This window comes from Ctenocephalides felis, unplaced genomic scaffold (genome assembly GCF_003426905.1).
Source record: "Ctenocephalides felis isolate EL2017-DRISC unplaced genomic scaffold, ASM342690v1 CF-g0.4_SCAFFOLD_01886, whole genome shotgun sequence".
NCBI lineage: Eukaryota > Metazoa > Arthropoda > Insecta > Siphonaptera > Pulicidae > Ctenocephalides > Ctenocephalides felis.
The window spans coordinates 119,296,732-119,303,595 of record NW_020538040.1 but is presented as its reverse complement, the minus strand read 5'-3'; the positions used below and the strand labels follow the sequence as shown (position 1 = coordinate 119,303,595).

General features: G+C 39.8%; 1 non-coding gene across 1 annotated transcript; it reads right to left on the bottom strand.

Moving 5' to 3' along the window:
- Window positions 1-441: 441 nt before the first annotated feature.
- LOC113378919 lies at window positions 442-2,367 on the bottom strand. Its single transcript, XR_003367265.1, has one exon. It is a non-coding gene; the product is annotated as a small subunit ribosomal RNA (ribosomal RNA).
- Window positions 2,368-6,864: the final 4,497 nt, after the last annotated feature.

Below are 6,864 nucleotides of genomic sequence, written 5' to 3'. Positions count from 1 at the left end.
AATTTGAATAAAATGTGCAGAGTATATAGAATACTAACGCAAGCGTTTACTACAATCGACTTTAAAACACTAGACTTTCATCTAGCGCCCAAAGAATTGATTGAGCTATGCGTTTAAAGTATAATATTCAAAAAGAACGCCGTTTTCATTTCGAACACTTCGTCATTCGCTCAGGCATCTGGCGATACCGAGCAGATATACATGGCAGTGCTCTCACACAATGCATAAGAGCGCTAAGCGGTTGTAAACTGCGTCACGCTGCTTTTGCACACTGCGCAATATTTTGCGACTAGCTCCGGTCAAACGTTAATGAAACAAATGATCATTGCCAGAGGCGTTTGCCCACAGTATATTATACTATGGGAGCGCACAACATTTAGTCTGCAACATTATATTGCGACATATAGCACACGTTTCATTCACTTAATAGTAAATGTACGTTAATGATCCTTCCGCAGGTTCACCTACGGAAACCTTGTTACGACTTTTACTTCCTCTAAATAATCAAGTTTGGTTATCTTCCCAGCAACATCGGCAATGTCGAAACGCTGCCGCGCACCGGTCCGAAGACCTCACTAAATAATTTAATCGGTAGTAGCGACGGGCGGTGTGTACAAAGGGCAGGGACATAATCAACGCAAGCTTATGACTCGCGCTTACTAGGAATTCCTCGTTCATGGGGAAGAATTGCAAGCCCCAATCCCTAGCACGAAGAGGCTTCAACGGATTACCCGGACCTTTCGGCCAAGGAAAACCTGCTGATCTCTTCAGTGCAGCGCGCGTGCGGCCCAAAACATCTAAGGGCATCACAGACCTGTTATTGCTCAATTTTGTGCGACTAAATGTCGCCTGTCCCTCTAAGAAGATATATTTGTACGCCGGTAGTGAGAACCACAACCAACAACGACCGAAGCCGAAGCGGAGGGTCTTTGCGATACCAGAAAGTACGTCTATTTAGCAGGCTAGAGTCTCGTTCGTTATCAGAATTAACCAGACAAATCACTCCACCAACTAAGAACGGCCATGCACCACCACCCACCGAATCAAGAAAGAGCTCTCAATCTGTCAATCCTTCCGGTGTCTAGACCTGGTGAGGTTTCCCGTGTTGAGTCAAATTAAGCCGCAGGCTCCACTCCTTGTAGTGCCCTTCCGTCAATTCCTTTAAGTTTCAGCTTTGCAACCATACTTCCCCGGAACCCAAAAGCTTTGGTTTCCCGGAAGCTGCCCGCCGAGTCATCGGAGGAACTTCGGCGGATCGCTAGCTGGCATCGTTTATGGTTAGAACTAGGGCGGTATCTGATCGCCTTCGAACCTCTAACTTTCGTTCTTGATTGATGAAAACACATTTGGCAAATGCTTTCGCTTCTGTCCGTCTTGCGACGATCCAAGAATTTCACCTCTAACGTCGCAATACGAATGCCCCCAGTTGTCCCTATTAATCATTACCTCGGAATTCCGAAAACCAACAAAATAGAACCGAGGTCCTATTCCATTATTCCATACACACAATATTCAGGCGAATGAGCCTGCTTTAAGCACTCTAATTTGTTCAAAGTAAACGTACCGGCCCACCTCGACACTCGGTGAAGAGCACCTTGGTAGGATTTTGAGTTGGGCCGCCTTTTTACGGGCTAAGCCCACCGGTAGGACGTCCCACAGACATGCCAGTTGAACACCGCGAGCGGTGAACCGACGGTGTGGGACACAGATTCAACTACGAGCTTTTTAACCGCAACAACTTTTATATACGCTATTAGAGCTGGAATTACCGCGGCTGCTGGCACCAGACTGGCCCTCTAATAGATCCTCGTTAAAGGATTTAAAGTGTACTCACTCCGATTACGGGGCCTCGGACGAGTCCCGTATCGTTATTTTTCGTCACTACCTCCCCGTGCCGGGAGTGGGTAATTTGCGCGCCTGCTGCCTTCCTTGGATGTGGTAGCCGTTTCTCAGGCTCCCTCTCCGGAATCGAACCCTGATTCCCCGTTACCCGTAACAACCATGGTAGTCGCAGAAACTACCATCGACAGTTGATAAGGCAGACATTTGAAAGATGCGTCGCCGGTACTAGACCGTGCGATCGGCACAAAGTTATTCAGAGTCACCAAGTCAAACGGTGAGCAAGGCAAGCCCGCCACCGATTGGTTTTGATCTAATAAAAGCATTCCTTCCATCTCTGGTCGGAGCTCTATTTGCATGTATTAGCTCTAGAATTACCACAGTTATCCAAGTAATGTGGTTACGATCTAAGGAACCATAACTGATGTAATGAGCCATTCGCGGTTTCACCTCAATGTGGCTTGCACTGAGACATGCATGGCTTAATCTTTGAGACAAGCATATACTACTGGCAGGATCAACCAGGGTGCTATATATATAATAGCATAGTGCGTAAATGTCCCTCGGCGTCACCCGAGAGACCACACTTTGTATAGAAAAGTTCGATGAATATTTCTAAACAACGAATTTTCTTACATATATATATCTGAGTCGTACGATATTCCCTGGACATGACGAACAGTTTACATCGCGACTTGATATTTTATATATTCTGCGCTTACACAGAGGCTAGACCTTTAACAACCGTCGAAACGGCGGTCCGTACATAAAATTTGCGGTCCGCATACCCAGTTAATTTCAAACAGTCTCTTTACCCTTCGTTAGATTGAAAACGTCGGGGCGAATTCATTATAAGAATTCATCGTTATAACTAACTTTTATTCTCGCTCGGAGAGTATTGAGTTGATTGCATTTCTATATTTTATTTTCCGCATAAGAGTCTTTGCGTCAACGACACATGCCCGCGGATATGCTGTACAGTATGGTTGAACACTTATAAATAAGGTCCAAAACCCGGCCGTAAACCGACATCCAAACATATACGGCGTATATTATCATAGACACGGTCTACGACAGTTTGACCTGCAGCGACGGGTCGCCTCGGGTTACCGTGCGAACCATCACCGCGATGGTCTGGACAGGCTATATGGCGGGTCGCAATAAAATAAATTCTCTAGGACGCGCAACCACTTTAGCAATTTTAGAGCACGTTGTGGTCCAAAAACAAACGTCCTCGCTTTAAAATTGAAATATGAATATTTCACTGTGTGTGAGATTGAAAAATCTGCTTTCGCTGCTTTTTCATTTTTTTAAAACAACGCAATGAAGCGAATGTTCAAATTCGCACAATTTGAATAAAATGTGCAGAGTATATAGAATACTAACGCAAGCGTTTACTACAATCGACTTTAAAACACTAGACTTTCATCTAGCGCCCAAAGAATTGATTGAGCTATGCGTTTAAAGTATAATATTAAAAAAGAACGCCGTTTTCACAACGAACTTCGTCATTCGCTCAGGCATCTGGCGATACCGAGCAGATATACATGGCAGTGCTCTCACACAATGCATAAGAGCGCTAAGCGGTTGTAAACTGCGTCACGCTGCTTCTGCACACTGTGCAATATTTTGCGACTAGCTCCGGTCAAACGTTAATGAAACGAATGATCATTGCCAGAGGCTTTTGCCCACAGTATATTATACTATAGGAGCGCACTTGATTACAGCAATAATTTGTCGAGTAATCACAAGATTTCATATTTGTGGTCAGCAGACCCAAATAATTTTAACTCGCACCGATCGAACGTTCATAAATGAATGATCCTCGGTGCAAGAAGCTTCGTCAGTTCTGCTGCACCACCCATCTATTTGACTTTAGTCCATTTGAAAAATCCTATATTATTAAAATATATAGATTGTATATTTGCGGTCCGCAGACCCAAATAATTTCAACTCGCTCCGATCAAACGTTCATAAAACGAAAGACCATCGCTGCGAGAAGCTTTGCTAGTTCTGCCACATTCACATATATTTGACCGTAGTCAATTTGTAAAATTCTATATTATTAAAATATATAAATTTCATATTTGCGGTCCGCAGACCTAAATAATTTCAACTCGCTCCGATCAAACGTTCATAAAACGAAAGACCATCGCTGCGAGAAGCTTTGCTAGTTCTGCCACATTCACATATATTTGACCGTAGTCAATTTGTAAAATTCTATATTATTAAAATATATAGATTTCATATTTGCGGTCCGCAGACCCAAATAATTTCAACTCTCTCTGATCGAACGTTCAAAAACGAATGATCCTACCACCAGTTATCTATAGCCGCAAACGAGCATCCGAATATATACGGGGTATATAATTCTAGATGTGGCTCACAACATTATTAAAAGTTACGCTAATATATCATTGACAGACTAAAAGTATCGAATATGATGTAAAAACTACACCGGGGAATGATATCCGTACCCGCCTGAACAACATAGCGTACTTTAGCCTGAGCTTGCTCGCATCGCACTCGACACGACCTATCCCCCTATATAAGGCGCGCGGCCACAGTGTAAGTATTCGACTGAGTCCCAAGCGACGTGATTTTGACCTGCGGCGAGGCGTCGCTCCGGGTTACGGTGTGAATCGTCAAGACAAAAGTCTGGGAAAATTTCGAACTGTGAACCCTTATGATAGAAAATTTTTTGTCGAAAATTTTGTTAGATGTTCAAACAGTTTTATATATATGGACAATATGAATTATAGTTAATTATTGAGTTTTTAGGTGTTTTTTGGGTTTTTTTAAACTTTTGTATAAAATTATGTATTTATTGATTTTTATAGATCTCAATGAATATAAAACGAATTTATATATAGTTATATTATTTTTTTATAATTATTTGTTTAAATTTTCTAATTTTACAATAAATGTTCAAACCAGTTTTCCTCGATTTTCTCTTAAACCGTAAAAGATACGAAAAAACTTTGTTCGTACGAAAGATGCAGAATAAAATTACGAATAAAATGGTATATAAATGGTTAGGTGTGTTCATATAATTTTCTCTAGATTTTCCGATTTTTCCAAATTTTCACGACGGCAACTCGCCTGTAGGCCACACCGTGCAAAATTCGAAGTTGTGATATATGGAAAAAGAACTAAGAATTTTGAGACCTTTCTAACGATGTATAATACTTTATATGTTTTCTTTAGAGAAATATCGAATCGTGAGGAGTATTGCTCCAACCTAGCCGCACTTTGCATTTTGACAAGTTAACATCTACACATATTGCTCTATAACATCAAAACCGTAAAAGATACGAAAAAACTTTGTTCGTACGAAAGATGCAGAATAAAATTATGAATAAAATGGTATATGAATGGTTAAGTGTGTTCATATAATTTTCTCGAGATTTTCCGATTTTTCTGAAATTTTACGACGGCAACTCGCCTGTAGGCCACACCGTTCGGAAATCGAAGTTGCGATATATGGAAAAAGAACTAAGAATTTTGAGACCTTTCTAACGATGTATAATACTTTATATGTTTTCTTTAGAGAAATATCGAATCGTGAGGAGTATTGCTCCAACCTAGCCGCACTTTGCATTTTGACAAGTTAACATCTACACATATTGCTCTTTAACATCAAAACCGTAAAAGATACGAAAAAACTTTGTTCGTACGAAAGATGCAGAATAAAATTACGAATAAAATGGTATATAAATGGTTAGGTGTGTTCATATAATTTTCTCTAGATTTTCCGATTTTTCCAAATTTTCACGACGGCAACTCGCCTGTAGGCCACACCGTGCAAAATTCGAAGTTGTGATATATGGAAAAAGAACTAAGAATTTTGAGACCTTTCTAACGATGTATAATACTTTATATGTTTTCTTTAGAGAAATATCGAATCGTGAGGAGTATTGCTCCAACCTAGCCGCACTTTGCATTTTGACAAGTTAACATCTACACATATTGCTCTATAACATCAAAACCGTAAAAGATACGAAAAAACTTTGTTCGTACGAAAGATGCAGAATAAAATTATGAATAAAATGCTATATGAATGGTTAAGTGTGTTCATATAATTTTCTCGAGATTTTCCGATTTTTCTGAAATTTTACGACGGCAACTCGCCTGTAGGCCACACCGTTCGGAAATCGAAGTTGCGATATACGGAAAAAGAACTAAGAATTTTGAGACCTTTCTAACGATGTATAATACTTTATATGTTTTCTTTAGAGAAATATCGAATCGTGAGGAGTATTGCTCCAACCTAGCCGCACTTTGCATTTTGACAAGTTAACATCTACACATATTGCTCTATAACATCAAAACCGTAAAAGATACGAAAAAAACTTTGTTCGTACGAAAGATGCAGAATAAAATTACGAATAAAATGGTATATAAATGGTTAGGTGTGTTCATATAATTTTCTCTAGATTTTCCGATTTTTCCAAATTTTCAAGACGGCAACTCGCCTGTAGGCCACACCGTGCAAAATTCAAAGTTGTGAGATATGGAAAAAGAACTAAGAATTTTGAGACCTTTCTAACGATGTATAATACTTTAAATGTTTTCTTTAGAGAAATATCGAATCGTGAGGAGTATTGCTCCAACCTAGCCGCACTTTGCATTTTGACAAGTTAACATCTACACATATTGCTCTATAACATCAAAACCGTAAAAGATACGAAAAAACTTTGTTCGTACGAAAGATGCAGAATAAAATTATGAATAAAATGGTATATGAATGGTTAAGTGTGTTCATATAATTTTCTCGAGATATTCCGATTTTCCTGAAATTTTACGACGGCAACTCGCCTGTAGGCCACACCGTTCGGAAATCGAAGTTGCGATATATGAAAAAAGAACTAAGAATTTTGAGACCTTTCTAACGATGTATAATACTTTATATGTTTTCTTTAGAGAAATATCGAATCGTGAGGAGTATTGCTCCAACCTAGCCGCACTTTGCATTTTGACAAGTTAACATCTACACATATTGCTCTATAACATCAAAACCGTAAA